The sequence below is a fragment of the Pleurodeles waltl genome, chromosome 5 (genome assembly GCF_031143425.1).
Source record: "Pleurodeles waltl isolate 20211129_DDA chromosome 5, aPleWal1.hap1.20221129, whole genome shotgun sequence".
Classification (NCBI taxonomy): domain Eukaryota; kingdom Metazoa; phylum Chordata; class Amphibia; order Caudata; family Salamandridae; genus Pleurodeles; species Pleurodeles waltl.
This window is the reverse complement of record NC_090444.1, coordinates 1,122,633,617-1,122,652,636: the sequence shown is the minus strand read 5'-3', so window position 1 is coordinate 1,122,652,636 and position 19,020 is coordinate 1,122,633,617.

The window sequence follows — 19,020 nt, the reverse complement described above, 5'->3', positions numbered from 1 at the left end:
CAGAGATGTGCAAATAACCACTGCTTCTCAACACCTTATCTTGTGTCTATTTTGGAAATACAAAGGTTTTCTTGATACCTATTTTTCACTTTTTATATTTCAGCAAATGAATTGCTGTATACCCGGTATAGAATAAAAACCCATTGCAAGGTGCAGCTCATTTATTGGCTCTGGGTACCTAGAGTTCTTGATGAACCTACAAGCCCTATATATCCCCGCAACCAGAAAGGTCCAGCTGACGTAACTGTATATTGCTTTCAAAAATCTGACATCGCAGGAACAAGTTACAGAGTAAAACGTGGAGAAAAATGGCTGTTTTATTTTCTGTAGGAAACACTTGTAGGATGTACACAAATGACCCCTTGCTGAATTCAGAATGTTGTTTACTTTTCAGAAATGTTTAGCTTTCTGTGATCCAGCATTGGTTTCTCACCCATTTTGGTCACTAACTGGAAGGAGGCTGAAAGCACAGAAAATAGTAAAAATGGGGTATGTCTCAGTAAAATGTCAAAATTGTATTGAAAAATTGGGTTTTCCAATTCAAGTCTGCCTGTTCCTGAAAGCTGGGAAGATGGTGATCTTGCCACCGCAAACCCTTTGTTGATGCCCTTTTCAAGGAAAAAAACACAAGCTGCCTTCTGCAGCCCTTTTTCCCATTTTTTTGAAAAAAACAAAACTTTCACTGTATTTTGGCTAATTTCTTGGTCTTCTTCAGGGGAACCCACAAAGTCTGGGTACCTCTAGAATCCCTAGGATGTTGGAAAATAAGGACGCAAATTTGGCGTGGGTAGTTTATGTGAACAAAAAGTTATGAGGGCCTAAGCGCGAACTGCCCCAAATAGCCAAAAAGAGGCTCGGCACAGGAGGGGGAAAAGGCCTGGCAGCGAAGGGGTTAAAGTTTTTTTAGCCTTGGAGTGATCCCTCTGCAGCACCCGAGATTAGGGGTTAGGGTGTTTCTACCCTGGCCTCTTGTCCTATTTTTTTAACTTTTTTTGAGGGACTCTGCTGAAACCCAGTCTCAAGATGGCTGCCAGCACTTCCTGGTTGAAGTGTTGGCAGCCAATCAGAGCTCTGCATGAGCTTGTTTTTCTTTACAAAGTTATTATGAACAAAGACTTACAAATTTGGATTTCCTTTAATTTCTCAAAAACTACTGAATGAATTTACACCAAATAACCCAAAGCACAATCTGCATACCGACAGCTATCTTTTTTCCAAATTTGGTGCAATTCCATCCAGTGGTTCTGTCTGTAGTTGTGTTCAAAACATCTATGGTAATTAACATGGGAAACACAAGTTTTTAACCCCCTCCTTTTTTCATGGCTCCCACTTGACGGATCACCCCAAAACTGCCCATGTGCAACAAGAATCACCAGCACACTTTAAAAAAAAGATTTAGGCAAATCAAAAAATGTTTGCTCTTCAAGAATTTAGGCACACAATATCTCTAAGGCAACAAGAACTAGTCACCTCAGAATCTAGCTTACAATGTTATTCATATGTTGAAGAACAGCAATTGTCAGGAAATGCAGGATTGGTCCCTTTTACCACATTGGAGGAATATTGTTTTCACAGACAAATCAAGGTTCTCGATGAAAACCCCCAAGAGAAAAGGGAGAAAATAAAGGAGGAGAAACAAAACAAGGAAGGGTAGATTCAACAAACTGCAACAACATGCCACATGGGAGAAATAAAAGACAAAGTAAGAAAAACAGATAATGGGTGAGTACAATCTTACTGTTTTTAATGTTTCCACTCACAAATTAACAGATGATGAAAGATCATTATTGGAATTGGGGTTATCCTTTTGTCCCACAGCAAACTTTAATTATTCCAGGACTCACAAAGATTTGTTACTTTTTTATCAGGAAATTGAAACATTTAAAGGTTTTCACACCACATCAGGAGAAACAAAAACCTGGTAGTATAATAGCAATAGGATTGATGCTGAACTCGCAACAGATGATCTGTGCATTGGGCATTTCGAGGGGCTGGCATCAACAAGGGGACTGGAATATGGCAATGAGATTGGGAGTCTGAAAGGGAACTCCTTTGAACGTTAGACCTTGTGGTGGACAGAGCAAGTAACAGTGACTTTAAGCCAAATCCAGGTTCAGTCCAGTTACTCCCCACGATACAATTGATTGCTTCCAGGAAGTGGTCATTCGAGATCTGATGAAACTACGGAAAGACAGTAATATTAATTGTGTGAGTAATGTAACTATTGGGCAAAGGAAAGCTTTAAAACCTTTTGGGGATAACCCTACTTGTGTAATTAAACCTGAAGACAAGGATGGAAATTTGGTGCTATGGGGAGTGGACAGGTATCATGGGGAAGCTAGGAGGCAGTTGGATTCATCTGGATGGTATGAAAAATTATCAGCAAGCTATCTCAAAACACTGTCAATAGATTTCATGTCCTTCAGAGTAAATGGCGCCACAGGCGGCTTTTGAGTTTTGAAGAATTTCAATTTTTGAAAATTGACAAGCCAATGGTCCCATGTTTTTATGCTACTCAAAATTAATAAAACAGCACCAGTTCCCCAAGAAGACCTAGGCCGGCGCAGTTTTGCGTCAAAAATATTACCGCCAGCTAACGCCATTTTGGTGCGCCGTGCGGGCGTCAGATTTATACTTTGACGCATGGCGGCGCAAACAACAGGTGGGAGTCATTATTGTTGACGCACACCGCGGCGTCAAGTCGTAAAGGAAAACGACGTTAATGCAGCGATATGCGCCGTTTTGTTTGACGCAATAGCGTAAAAAAACACAGCAAACACAGCCATTTCACCAGAGAAGGGCCAAAATGGATCCCAGATGCCACTACAGACCCCAGGAAGATGACAGCAGACCAGGAACCAGCCAGGAGGACCCACACAAGAACCAGGACACTTTTAAGAAGAAAAGAAAGTGTTGCTTCAGTGCAGAGGAGCAGGAAATTCTGGTTAAAGAGGTGACGGAACACCAGCACCAACTGTTTGTCACATCAAAGTTGCCAATCAGTAGGAGAGAGGCTATATGGCAACAAATTGTCGAGAAGATTAACAGTGTGGCTGAAGTACGCAGAACAGTCATCGAGTGCAAGAAACGCTGGCATGACTGCAAACGCAGGACCAAGGAAAAGATGGCCAGGAACAGGAAGGCAGCACTGCAGACTGGAGGGGGGAGTCCAGCACACCAGGAGGCCCTGGACCACATGGAGGAGATGGTCGCAGCCGTCATCCCTGAGGAGATCATCACAGGGATTCAAGGACAGGACAGCGCAGACTACCAGGAAACAACACACATGCAGGGTAAGTCGCATGGGAAACTAAAATGCACTAATGTCAACTGTGAGCGGGGGGGGATACCGACCACTAAATGCATGAAAGTCATCTAATACATGGAGTGGCATGGGTAAAGGGGCACGGCATGGGAGTATGGCCCGTTCTGAGAAGACCTGGGGCACACCATTACACAACACCAACAACAGTCCCATGGGGGCATGCTGTCATGCCAACGATGGAGCAAAGGGAAAGCCACGACAGGAGGGAAGGCCACTACGTCAAACTTACATCCTGGCACTCGTCAGCCAACATAATTCCTACAATAACTAGGGCCCTATTAGCAATCCTCTAGCCAAACCGACAACTGCAATGTAACTGCGACAACAGTTGCCACTACCACCTCTGCTCTGTGTGCAGCTCAAGTAGCCAATGGCAGTAACCTCCCCATGGAACATACACACCTAAATTAGGTGGTGAGGATGACATCTGCAACAATCCCCTGAAACAAGACAAAGGCCCCAGTACACTCAAATGTCAATGCCCATAGTTGTCACAAACATCAGCCAAAGTAAACAACAATAGGAGCGACACAGCACTAAGGACACACCCATGCTGCATATGTCAGGGTCCATCCTGTGCCTGGGTAACAAGGCAACATCCCAAATGTCATACTACTCAGACAACAGCATTGAGGAGGGGACACATGTAACTGGTCACTGAAATACACCTGCACAGTCAGAGGAGGAAATAGGACACTGATACGACTATCAGGGCAATCCAATGTAACACACATTACCCAACATCAGCAGGACACATTAACAATGTCAACATCCATATCGGATCATAACATTGCCATGCATAGGATATGCCACATGTCAATTACATTTAAGTCGATGTGAACGATCAGGGATTGGGGCAGGTCCAGATTGTTAAGTGTGCTGCCAGGGCCATCAGAACACCCACAGCCAGTGAAAGGTCTCACCATGAGAATGGATATACACAGAGGATCGAGTAGGACAAGAAGGTGGCAATTCTCTATTTGGCATAAACCAACACCTAGAGGCGATGAGGCTGACAAGTCTGATAACTCAAAAACATACATGTGACACACAGGTGGGCCATAGGCCTGAAACAATGCCCATCTGAAGGACTGCAGATATTAATACAAAACAAGATCACAAAGTGAATTCATCAAAAGGCAGGCACGTCACGTCATAATTGTCACAACACAGACACACTAATTGTACCCTGTTTCATTGCAGAGGAAGATGGATCTCCTGCCGAAATGCCTGTCCCAGATTTCACTGATGACATGGATGACGAGCCGATAAACATTCCCCAGGAGACTATCCAAAAGGTCCTTGAAACCCTCCAGACCCCACCTTCAGTCACAAGGAGGAGCATAGAACAAGCAGCCATCGCAGAGGAACCACCCACCACCCCAATTGTAAGACCTGCCAGCTCCAATACAGCTGAGGACTCAGACGACACTGGCACCAGCTTTGAGAGAATTGTAGTTGGAGTACAGCGGGAGCTGGCCAAGGAGGTGCGGGTGGGGATGCAAAATATGGCAGCCAGCCTTGAAGGGTGCGTTTGTGCATGATGTCATTTGCAGATCAGGCAGCAGCTATGCAAGCCCTAACATCTATCTTGCAGGATCTGCAGAAAACCCAGAAGGAAATCAGCACAGCTGCAATACAGGTGACCCAACACCTACAACAGCAATCCTGTCAACGCGTGCACAAATGCAACATTGAACCCCTCAGTGCCGACCTGGCTGCCTACCATCGTGATGTGGCTGCTATTCTCAAGAACCAGCAGGCCTTCCTCCTTGCAGCAGTACTGCCCTTAAGACCTTCACAGGGAGCAGCGACCGGGATGTCTGACTCCACGTCTTCTAACACTGAGGTGTGTGTTGCCCCTTCACAACCAACAACAACAAGGACAAAGCAGGCAACACACACATCAGAAGAAGAAGACATGGAACAGATCACATTCACAAGGAAAAGTACCCGGAAGCAATAGTCCCTGCCACATGTCCAACTATTACCAAAGTCCTGCGTTTTGAAACATGACAGTCTTACAACAACTGTACTCAAGCACTGTTCTGCTAACCACTGTATATCTTGTCACCCAGCCCAGTGATTGTCTCTCTCCTACTCATTGGCTAAGTCTGTCCCTCTGCACTGTCTGAAACAGCAAACCCAGCAAAACAAAAGCATTTTGGTAAACCCTTGTGTTGGATCACAATGGAAGATATCACTATAGTGGACTCACAATCATGGACAATGTACATATAGCACTACAGCACTTTTCAATAAATAGCACTTACACAACAAATCTGTTTCTGGGTAATGTGACATATCAACTACGCAGTAGATAATTGAAATGTCCCTACTGTCAAATAACGTGGCTTGTCAATAACAACTGTCCAGATATTATGTAGTTAGAGAAATCTGCACAGTGACCATGATTGCATCATACTCTGCCCATCCTGAGGGAATAATCTGATGAATTGAGAAACCATACACCACCATGCTGTGTAGGACAGAAGAATGCTTCCTCCGGGGATAACTAAGTCATCAAATAGTGCCCGCTAAATGTTGTCAACATGCAGAAATAACACAATAAACATGCCACACTAATCTAACTAAATACAAAAAAAAACTGCACAAAAGAAGGTGTCTGAGTTAACATACAAATAGGTAATCATGCTGAACTGTGTCACAAATGATGTATGAGGGTCATGAAGACAAGAATACAAGATTGCCAATGAGAACTCATCTTATAAGGGTGTGCATGATCATCACACTGCAGTCAGACCTAAAACTGTTTTCCCAATATCAAGTCTGGAAGCACTATTAGTGACTTTGAAAACACACTCATCAACAGAAACACATTGGGAACCATATTAACTGTGATTGGTGGTTGCAACAAAGGGTAGACACTTTGCAAAGTAGCTCTGGGTTAGCTGCCAATCGTACAGCTCAGTTGGGATTTGTTTGTAGCATTGGACACAGATGTTATAGTACAAAAGAGATGTACACGGAATCCAAACCCAAGATCAAGTACCATTCAGCACATACTATTAAGGGGTAACCAAATATTTATTAAAAGCTAACCATTGATGAGGAAACTGAAGAAAAATCTTACCTACCGTAATCTACCCTGACTACTCATTACCCACAATTGTCCCTAACTAACCTAAGCTACACTTACTTGTCACATGTAACGAAACGTTCTAAACATCTACCCCTCACCCCCCTTATGAGACGGGACACATTGAGGACAACACATACTAACCTAAACACATACTATACTATCCTAAACAAATATATATTTTTTTTGGTATTTTTTTTTTTTAATTTCTCTGCTTGTTTTGGTTTTCTTTATATTTTTTTACACACAAGAACCCCAATATAGCCCCCCACCCACCCACCCACACATGTAATAAGTCAAAAAAGAAGCAAGCAGGACCCCCTACCCCTCACCCACTAACACTGACTAAACTAACAGCCTATACTAACCTAACACTAAGCCCCCTAAGCCCACTAACTATAAGAACAAGGAAAGAGGAGGGAGGGGAGGGTATCATGTCCATCTATTCAACTGTCTAGAGGTTGGCCCTCCGGAGGGTCCTCTTTATATCCATGACCCGCCATTTAATGTGCCGCACGTCCCGGCTCAGGTGGCTCACCTTGCGCAGCACTTTGTCCATCTTGTGTTGAAGTCTATTGAAGGCTGAAGGGTCAACAGCTGGAGCAGTGGCAGTCTGGGTACCGGTGGAAGAGGTCTGTGTGGGCTGTCCTGCACCGGTGGCAATGCTGGGGCCAGGAAGTCCAGCAGATGTAGAATCAACAGAGGCAGCTGTGGGTGGTGCCACCTGGCTCTGATTGGTGGTTGTTTCTGTTGTGGCTGTGGTGGGCACAGTAGGCCCACCCTGTGGGAAGGCTCGCCATGCCCCGGAGGCACGTTCATGGCGATATCGCCGGGCCATCCTCCAGAACCCCGACTCCACCAGCAGGATGTGCTGGTATCGCAAGGCCCGACGCTGAAATTCACGGACCTGGTCTGGAGTCATGTTAGCTGCTGTGAAGACAAATGCAGATATGCCACATTAGTAACTGCATTGTGTGAAACGGCACAGCAAGTTAATCAGACATTACATCTACTGTACTTCTAACAGCTCATATCACGATACAGAGCATCGAATGTCCCTGATGAAGTACATGGCAGGCCAGACAACAAAGGTCACATCGCACAAAGCACATCCATAACCCACAAGATGGGTAAGAACTGGCCTTGACTTGCAATCTGAGTTCTGACAGTTAACATCTAAGAATCATGCTGCATATCCTCCTCCAAGAGCTGGGCTACAAATGTCAGTGTACGGAAAGCAAAACTAAAGCCACATGGTCTGCAAGTTGTAACTGGACTGTCCAGTATGGTACCAAGTGCCAAACCTGAGTGTGTATACTACTATGCAACCAAACCGTCACTTATTCACAGGTATGCGTAACATACTGGTAGCATCAATACTAGGTACCCCATTCACAAACCCATGGTCGTGTTTGAGGGGGGGCGGTGGATACACAACTATAATTTGCTAACAACATGTACACCGAGGAGTGTATAGGCTAATCCACACATGTTTATCTCTACAGACACACCACAGGTAAGGTCTATCTACAATTTGGAGTCAGCAAACCCTAGAGCACTCATAGGGTCAGACATGTCAGGAAAATCAGAACTTAGTACACAACATATACTTCCAGTGAGGCCTGACTTACATCAGACACAGAGTTGCTAGAACACCCATGATCATGAATTGCATGCACACCTAGGCCATCACACTCAGGTCCCACCGACTTAATGCACTACATGTGGAAGTACATGCTGCTAGGAGGTTCTACCTACTGTTTCAAACTTACGTAGGTAAATAGTGAAGCAGATGTCTATTGGGAAGCTATTAGCTCCACCAATCTTACAGAATGTGGGTCTGACAGGCTGACTAAATAGGGGCTGACTTCCATTGCGACTCTTGGTGATACAAGTGTCAGACACATGACTATCCCCTGTACTCACAGTGGGGCCTACAGGGATGTCCTACAATCCCTACATGATACCATTGGATACGCATTGGCTAACTCAAAACATGTGAGAACTGTATTCCCACTCATGGAACAAGTGAAAAACTTGCCCAACGCATCACACTTTGCTATGCGTCCAACTCACACGAGTCCATAACCAGCAAACACAACACATAACAGACATATCAACACTTACTGTAGTGGTCGGGGTCCTCAAATGTCACCACCTCTCCCACAGTGTAGGGCGCCGGTCCACCTGTAAGGTATGGAAAGAAGAAATGTGCTCAAAATCTGTGCACAGTGCAAAATTTTCAGTATCATTTACAATGTGTAGGCTGAATAAGGACATGGCAGCCATTCAGACATGATGGTACTGCATCTGATATTTCACGGCCAACTTGTACATAGTATGGGTCTCCTGTGACAGTTACACACATATCTGTACATACATTGGCCCTAACCATCATGTGGTTGCAAACTTGCCCCATAATTGGTGAGCACTAAAAAATATGAAGTGAAATCGTCTCATCATGTGCATCCAAGAGAAACATCCAACGCCTGGTTACTTGAGGACTGCATTACCAAGCAAATATGCCTTGTGGCCATGACACATTTAGTGCACATAGGCCCAATGTACAGAGGGAGGGGCAGGGACTCCTGTAAGCCATCCTGTTGTTATAGTATAGTCAATTGATGTGGCCAAGCTATGGTGATTTGCTCCGACCATGGAGATGTGAAGCCATATGCATACACTTGGACTGCCATCCATATTTGGATTGTGGCTCAACTGATTCCAACAAACATCTTAAGATGTTAGCTGAGGGCACCTTATACCTTTTCACGATGTTTTCAAATCATTAACTGTCATGTATCCAAAAATATCAAGAAACACAATAATCCCACACATTCATAGTACTTCTGTGAACGCTTTCCTTCCACACTCACCCGACTAACATGAGACCAATGGTTGAGCCACTTTGCTATTATCAATTGACGTGAAGGCAGCACTCATTTTCAGCATCATGTAGTGATTCTAAAGTCAGTCTAGCAATTGCGTCAACATTGTTGGCCTAAATGTTGGTACATCTGTACGTCTCTGTCAATAATACCCTATATAGACATGATTGGCTCTTATTTTGTTAGCTGTGCTGACAAAAAGGCTGCACCAATTTCCTTCATGGTAAAGTTACCTGTAAGTTTGCTGAGCACGTGCTACCTGACAGCTAGCAATTGTGATCCTTGCCATAGTGCATCAAAGATCCCCTTCTATTTCCCCAAAATTACACACAGTCATCAAGTTAGCTGGCAGACATTGACATTGCACTAATCTACTGATGTCACTACAGAGCATTTAATCGTGCACAATAACATTAGTCGTACTCACCAACAGTGCCACCAATCATGATTCCCAGGTGGTCCAAGAGATCCTGCTCCCTGGTGATGAAGTCAGCCCACCGGTGCTTCAGCTGGTGGTCACTCCTCTGGCTGGCATACACACGCTGCAGGTGATGCAGCACCTTTCCCCACCGGATTCTGCACGCCTCTGTCGGGTACCCCTGTCTGACCCTGCCTGGATCATGAGTGGCAAGAAATGTATCACCAGCCAGATGAAGCCCCCAACTCCTCTTCCCCCATCCTGCCAAGACGTGGCCTACCAGACATACTTATAATTGAAGAGAAGGAATACGGGTAAAATAAATAGAAAGGGGAAATGGGTGAAAGTAGGGGTAAAAAGACAGAAAAAAAGTAAACCTAAACACTAAAAGAGCCCAACTATCCCCAAACTAACACTACCCACAACAGACTCCCACAAACAAGAAATACACAAGATAAATGGACTAATGTAGACAAAACACAGTACTACAGTATACACAAACAATATTTATTTCACAAAAGGACTTTACAGATAGCACACAGGACAAATACAGCACAAAATCTCTGGACAACACTCTCTACACAGCTACAGTCTAGAAGGATCATAGACTGCAAAGTGAAAGTACACCCACTGTACATGATCTGTAAACAGGATATCCTATTACATCACTTCCTGTATGAAAAGTCCCGCCTTTTCCGCGTTATGTGTCATTTTTTGTTGCACAAAACTGTATTTGCGTCATTTTTTTTGACGCACAGACGTGAATATTAACCCGCATCCACATAATGATACATGGACTGTACAAATATCTGGATGCGGGCTAAATGTCACTCCTGTGCGTCAAAAAAAATGACGCAAATACAGTTTTGGTAAACAAAAAATGACGCACACCGCTAGGGACGTCAAAATTACAGTGCATTAACTGGTTTGGGGCAGTTTTACTTCTTTTTTGGTTATTTTACATTTGGAACACATCAGAGATTGGCTAATTAAAGACAGTATGGTGTTGATGGTGTATGTTCACATGTGTGACATGATACTGCAGCGGAACATCATCCACTACACCCTTCACAGCATGTTCACAGTTGGCTGACGTCATAGATGGTCATAAGTGTGCCCTACATATATGTGTGGCACAAATTGTTCATGTTTGCCATAAGGAGAGGATAGCAATGTGACACACATATGTACAATACCTAATTGCCTTTGGCTTTGACAACTAATTTGTTGGTTGACCAAGTGTGTGTGTACATCACACGAAGCATTATTGTACATTTGGTTTTATGAATGTGAAGTCCATGTGTCCAACCCTAAGATGCAAGTAAAAATTGGAATGAGCAAGGGCATGTGTTAGTCATACATGTAACAACACCCGCAAAGTATACTTCCAAGTTTTAAGGTCACGTAGACACCACATGTGACATAGCATGCATCAGATGGATGGCAGACGCATGTTCATGTCAAAGGTCCACAATTTCTACATCCTATGTCCTAGAGTATTGGTAAGAGCTTCCTAGGCACTAGTTGATGAATCCCACAGTGAGTCATACACATGCATTGAGGAAGTGGGTACCATGTTGTTTGCACAGACAGACAAGGGTCAATCTCATATGTATGATGAAACCACAGTTGAGGCCATATAAGTAAGGCCCAACTATCAAGTGGCTGTGGTGGACCAGCATACAAGACAGCATGTGTCCACATATTTCCAGTGATCAATTGCACATAGGTGTCTTGTTCATGTGTGTGGTCCAATGATGATCCTGTAGATTGTTTGGGGTGTAATTTGTCACAGTTCGGACCATGACTCATCATGAGTCAGTGGCAGCTATTCCTGTAACTACTGAGTATCCTTTGTTGATCAATGTGAGTAAAGTAGATGTGGACATGTGAACCAACATGTGGATGGTCCCACTCTGTCACTAAAGACGTGTAATGAGACAGTCAACAGGGCAACCTTGGTGTGCTGAGTGAGATAATGTCTCAATTGTCATATTCCGGCAGGTGTCATTACAACATTTGTACACAGGTTGGCCTCTGCACTTCCCACTGCATCTGGGAACATCATAGCCTCTGTGCTGGTTATTCTCGCAGCTATTCACCACACACGGCCCATCACTATGTTGTGCGCACTGTGATGCTGTGTGTGAACTGTCATGGTTCTGACATTTGTGTGTTAGTCATGTACATTATCAGAGGTTGCTGGTTGTGCTGAAAGCCCCGTAGCCAATCCCTGCCTATGACCCTGGGACACTGTCACACTTTGTCATTCATGCATATATGCAACCCAGACAAGGGATGGGCCATGAATTTTGCTTTTCCAAGAGGATGTAACTCAAATGGTACAGTTAAAAGGCAGATGATGCCATACAATGTATTTGTGTATGCATGGAAGAAGCCCATGCCCAATGCCCCCTGATGAATGGGAGGTTTGCTAACGCAAGTGTGGTACATATGTAGACACAGGGATACTTTAGTGTGACGCACAGACAGTTGCCAGTCAGGCTGACAGAATGCAAGATGATTCAGGAGCCAGCTACTGGACAAGTTACATAATCAGTGGTCTGACTGAGACTGTTTGGAGGACAAACTAGACAGTTGACATGTCAATCTGTGTACGTCCTGTGTTTTTGAAGGTGACAAATGAATCCAGTGGCTGTGTTACACGGCTTAATTAGTATCAATGGTTGACGGTGAATTTGACATAATGGCGACTCCTATGCTGTTCCAGGCCTCATTAGGGGCAGTGTTTTTTTAAATGGGTGGTGTGCATGCAGGTGATCACAGGTGTGGGCTGCATCTGTTTCTCACCAGTCCTGTAGGTGAGACTTGCATTCTAAGGGCCAACAGACATTTTCACAAGGGGAAGCAATCTACATGTGCTAACAGGGCTTTGAAACTAGAAGTCAGTGTATAAATTGACCTGACGTCCATGCAGTCAGATGTTCTATGACAATGGCATACCTTAGGAAAGGGTGTAGCACACTGGTTTGCTAATGTTGGTCTTTGTGTGTAGAGGAGGTATTATCAGGGTACACATCTTAGTATTCCAGGGACCTCTTCCGACAGGTGGGTTGTGACCAGGTGCATGGGTGTCTCAGGAGTTAGGAAATGGGCTGACATGTGCATGGAATGTTATGTGCGCAATGCATGTCATATGTGTGGCACTTGTGCTGTCTATGTTCTGCTTCTATGGAACTCTAGTCACAGATATTCCTTGCAAATATTGGATGCAGTTGGACTAACTGCTGTCAAGGGTCTTGTCAGACATTCCTGTTAGTGATGCCAAAGCACATTGACTGTATGAGGCTTGTTTTCCCCTTATTGAGTGATGGTGTCATAGTTGTGTGCCATATGCTGCGTTGGACCTTGCTTTCAACATGTATGTGTGAAATAGTTGTGGTCCTCTGCTATTGGCCTTCAAAGGAGATATGTACATGATATATGTAATTAAGAGTGTGTGTGTATGTGACCATTGTATGTTAGGCATCACATAAGCTCTGGGATGTTCTGTGTCCTACTCAGTATCTCAGCAATGCTCCATGAGGCAACACTCTTATTCTGATGAAGAGATGAAAGTGTGTAAAAAGGAATAGCCAGACCATGATATGGTGATTATAATAGGTGTTTATTTAAATTAGTTAACTAAAGTGGTGAAGGTGATCATATTCAGAAGAAATTATTTACAATCTGTTGCTGCCTGCGTATACCAGCAGCTGTATTCTGTGGTTCCCCCTCCTGTTGCAGGCCATCATCCTCCTCTTCCTCCTCTTCAGTCATGTGTGGCTCTGGTTCCAGGAGGGGAATGTTTCTTCTGATGCAAATGTTTTGCAATATTGCACATTTGAGGATGATCCTACAGACCATCTCGGGGGAATATAGGAGGCCACCACCAGTGATGTCGAGGCAGCGGAACCTTGACTTGAGGATGCCGAAGGTCCGCTCGAAAATGCTGCGTGTCCTTCTATGGGCCTCGTTGTATGCACGCTCTGCAGCTGTACTCAGGTTGCCAAATGGTGTCATAATCCATGGCTGGATGCCATACCCCTGATCAGCTGCAAGAGAAAATGAATGGGATCATGTTGATGTAGATGGCACTATTGAAAAGACCTTTAATGGCAGAAGTTGTCTTGTGTTGTCAGTGACTCTTTTGTGTACTAATGTGACATCCCATGCTTGTAGGCTATACCATCTGCATTGTGTTGTTTCCTTGGCTGAACGAGTGTTTGTCTGCTAACTGTTTGTCAGCAGTATGTTTTGGGATTTGCAGTACAGTGTGCCCTCCCTTGCATTGTGACTTGTGATACAGGTGTCCGTGTGTCTTCACTGGGGGTGAGATGATAGTTCCATGCACAGTTAAAATTGAAAGTGTTGTTAACACGTTCATATCAAAGTACCCTGGACATCCCATACCTTTAGACTTATGCAATGTATTAATGTAAAGGTCATTGGGACACTTACAATTTGCAAGGTGACATTTCGGCAACCACACTCATTGACGTCTTCACACTAGGCTGTACAGTAAATTCTGATGTGTGACAGGTTCAATGGTGACTTAAGAAACATGGCTAGCGATGTCACGACCTCAGTGTGTTCCTGTCGTCATGTTGCTGTTGTGGTGTATGTGTTGTGTGTCCTAGAGGGTTGCTGTGCAGTGTATATATATGTAGGTTTTTGTACTTACCAACAAGTAGTCCATTGCCATACGTCCATCCTGGAACTGTTCATTGATGGTGCAGTGACGGAACGCCTACCTTGCATATAATTAACTCATATAATTAACTCATCCCCCACTCAGACCTCCCTCAACTTGGGATTTAGTCTTGTTACAAATTTGCCTTGCTTTGATGCCTTGCACCTCTGCCCATATTTACGCCGGCGCAACGTAGGTCATGATACTTACTCTTGCCTGCACACTTCTCACTGACCCCGGCCTCTCTTTACTGTAGAATGTTCAGCTATTACCGGACAACATGTTCAATCACTACCTTTTGTTTTGCTTTAAGCTCATGCACGCTCGTTTTACTTAAAAGCGCTTCCTTTATACTTAACAATTCACACTTATGCTCAATGCTCCAATACTAATACGGACTCATTTTAATACTCACTTTATCACCTTCAGTCCATTCTTACTATCACACACTGTCATATGACCTTTTTTACATGACTACATCTTTATAATTACCTTTACCTCCCTCAGGACTTACCAAGGTCCACACCTCCCCTTCAAATTGGGGTTTTACATACAACCTTCTCCCTGTGTTTACTACCAGGGTCATTCGTCAATATAACTTTGGTTTTCCTGAAGACTCGAATGTACACCTGACTACTGTACATTACAGGTAATTTTCAGCCCAAATTCCCTATCTTACTTTCCTCCTACTTCCTTGACCGTCCTGATACTTACCCTACCCTGTTTTAATTTTTCTTTCTCTTCTTACCTTTCTAGTGTTCCCCAGGTACGACTCACACTTCATCCTGGGAGTTACTTTTTCATACACAACCCCTATAGGTAGGCATTTTTTGTGATCTCCATACACTTTTACGCACTGAATTATTCAACTACTTTTTTCTTATATTGTAGCATTGATAGTTATACGTACGTTTCGGTTTAAACGCGTGTACTCTTCACTTCCGGGGCTTTAAATTTTGGTCTCCACATATTGTTTTGACATTAAAACCGCAATCTGCTCTGATGTTATCAACACCGTTGGTATGATTTGTCACTTACACACACGTTTGGAGTTTGCCATGTCTTTCTCACTTTGCCACTTTGATATCGCTTTCTCTACTATTTTGTTCCAGTGTATTTGTTCTTTTTTCATCTCTCAAAAACGTTTTACTGTATGTGTTTTACAGCCTTGATAAAGTCACAGGTGTAACGAAACACGTGTTGGGTGTGCTTTGTATGAACATACAATGGAATCCGAATAAAGGATCTACTGGAACACAAGAAGGATCTAGAATTTTTTTTCTTATGTATTTTTTACGCCAAAATGATTCTATGTACTATATCTGAACAATATGCCATTTGACTGCAGTGGTTCTGCTTGTTCATGTCAACATATATACTTCATGATGGAGAAAAAGGAAAGGTTTTGAACATATCACTTGTGAATCTAAATTTGTGATGTATGTCCTTTAAGAAAGCAATATGTGAGTAGCACTAAGAATAAATTGAAATTGGGAATTTTACAACATCTGAGAGCTATAAAAAAAAGAGACCTCTCCTATCCACTGGCTAAGCACTTTCAGGAGAAGCATGATGTAGACATCAGAGGATTTAAATACTTTGGAATATAACACATTAAAGCAAAGGAACAAGAGACAATATACAATTGGTTTTAACCCGTTCTGTGCCGGGGACGTAACGGTTACTTGCACCGGCACAGTACTCCTGTGCCGAGGACGTAACCATTACGTCCTTGGCACTGAGCTCAGTGGGAGCACTAGCGGTCCCTCTGTGGGCTTCCATCCCACCCCCCCAAGGCAGGGATGGAAGGGGAAGCCCTTCCCCTTCCATCTCCCCCACCCCTAATGACGTCAGCACGTGATCACACACTGACATCATTACAGGGTGCCGGTCGCACTGGAAGCCATTTGCTTCCAGTGCAACCTAGGAGAAACAGGTGAGTTTCTCCTCCGGTGGGTGGGGGGTTTCAATCAAAGAGGCACCGGGGGGAAAGGAAAGGGTTTTCTTTTCTACCGGTGTCTCTTTGAGCATTCATGCTGCCCGATCGCATTGCGATCGGGCAGCAGAAATGCCCACTAGACGCCAGGGATTTATTTTTTTTGTTTTAGATGTATTTTGTGTCGGGGAGCAGCCCCTTGGGCAAGGGTTGCTCCCATTTGGGGGCATGTTTGCTGTGCCCATTTCTGCCCCTCTTGGGGGCAGATCGGCCTATTATTTTTAGGCTGATCTGCCCCCAAAGGGGGACCGGAACCACTAGAACAACAGGGATTTTTGTTCATACGTTTATTTATGTGGGGGGCACCCCATTGGCAAGGGGCACCCCCCAAGGGGGGCATTGAACTTTTGGCCAATTCTGCCCCCCTTGGGAACAGATGGGCTTATTTGTTTTTAGCCTCATCTGCCCCCAAGGGGGGCAGAAGCCACTTAGACATCAGGCATAGTGTGTGTGTGTGTGTGTGTGTGTATGTATGTGTATGTTAGTGGATGGGGGAGAGAGGCCCCTTGGGCAAGGGTTGCCCCCCTTTAGGGGCATGCGTACTATGGCCATTTCTGCCCCCCTTGGTGTTGTAATTTAGTAGCAATTAGATTAAGCATTAGCAGAAGACATCTTGTATTTAGCAACTATTGTGAACATTTCACGGAATCCATTTTGTATTCATGGCAGCCATTATCTCTGCCACATGCTTCCATGGGCTCGCCATGTACTCTGTCCTACCTTCCTGTTAACTACTCTTGAAAATCTGTTTAGTGACAAGTTATATTTAACATCTCCCACTTTGCACATGCCCAGTAAGGGCTGCAGCTGTTAGTAATTAGTAAACGACAGTAATGTGTCTACTAGTCCTTGAAAACTGTTAGCCCCTCCTACCTGTCGACTGTGCATTTCCATATGACCTTATATGTATATAAGTCTTGCTTCTATAATTGTACCACCTTCTTTTAGCCCCTGCGTGGGTATAAAAGGACCATGCTCTCTTAGCTCAGTGTGCCACTTCAAACATTACCGAAGGGTGATGTGTGAACTGTAGTACCACCTCATGAGGTTTAATAAACTTTGGCCCATATTTATATTTTATTAACGCCTCATTTGCGTTGTTTTTTTACGCAAAATCGGCGCAATGGTATTTTGTAAGTTTGCGCCTCATTTGCGTCAGAAAACGACGCAACTGCGGCGCTAAAAAAGTATAAATATGGGCCCTTGTCTTTTATTTCAGTTTCTGTGCCAACTTCTTCCTAAACGGTCTGAGGACTTTGTGCAGAGAAGGACGAACCCCTTGCACCAGTAGGCCTTGCTGAGGCTTACTTCGACAAATTGGCGCCTGAACAGGGACTCATTGGTGACTCGGACGCCCGACGGATTGGTCACGACGAAGGATTGGGATCTCGCTGTGCACGATCAATGCCTGAGGAGACCTGAGTCTTGGCAACCACAGCGTTTTTCCCTTCTTTTTCTGATTTGACCATCCAGGTGGCGCCGGTCCTCGACTGAGATCCTTTTTGTTCATTCATCATTTGGTCAATTTTAGAACTTGGCAGTTGGAACCTGGACGCCCTGTGATTGGTAAGAGCTGTTTTACGGCACTTGCTGTGGGTTTTGATGCCATTGTTTCACCACTTACTGTGGCTCTCGTGTTTTGGGTGACTAGTCAATTTTTGTCCTTTGAATTGATATATAAATTGCAATTTATATAGGCAGGTAATGAGGAGAATTTTCTCCAATTTAATTTTGATTTGAACGGCACCTTAAGTGCTACTTTGATTATAATACTGCATACCCTGCACTATTTTTGTCATGCCTCTTTTTAGCGCACTTCGTAGGATTTGTTGCTTTTGTAATGGTACCATTTGAGACTGGAAGAATTGCAACCGGCACCCCCAGAGGGGACGTCCAATAGAGATATGTATGTTAAACATGGTCTTTCTTCTATAATGTACAGCACATTATAGAATAAATACACTTGTGCGTATCCTGAGTTACGTTGGCCTATGCATGGGTCATTTGATTTGCGAAAGATTGAGTATGTGGAACAATGTATGTATAAGAGAAGGTGTAGGCAAGATATGTTTGATTGTGTACAAATGTGGGAGAAAGAAGTGCGTGGACGAGTGAAGCGTGGACGAGTGAAGCGTGAGCAAGCCTTGCTTGAGAAAGAGCAGGGGAAGAATGTATATGTGAAAGCATTGGAAATGAGAAAGAAAGAAAGAAACGATTTAAAGGAGATAGAAGAGAAAGAACGTAAATTACAGGTAACTGGCCAATACACTGTTCGGCAATCTCTCTATCCTATCCTTAATAAACAACACAATGATTTGTGTTACTAGATCCCCCTCCACCTCCGTAGGTAGTTCCTTCTGCCCCTCATGAGTTAGCTGAGGACTCCGGTACAGAGCAACAGAAGATACAAGACAGTCGCTCTATGTTGCCTGCTGACCGTGCGTCTGAGCTTAGATCTACTGCTCGTAAAACAATTTGTAACGTTGTCTCTGCTTCTGAACTTTTAAACAACATGAAAGGGTGGACAGAAAAGGAGCAGCTATATTTTACTGAGGCATTTGGCACAGAAGTTATTGAACTATATCGGAAATATTCTAATG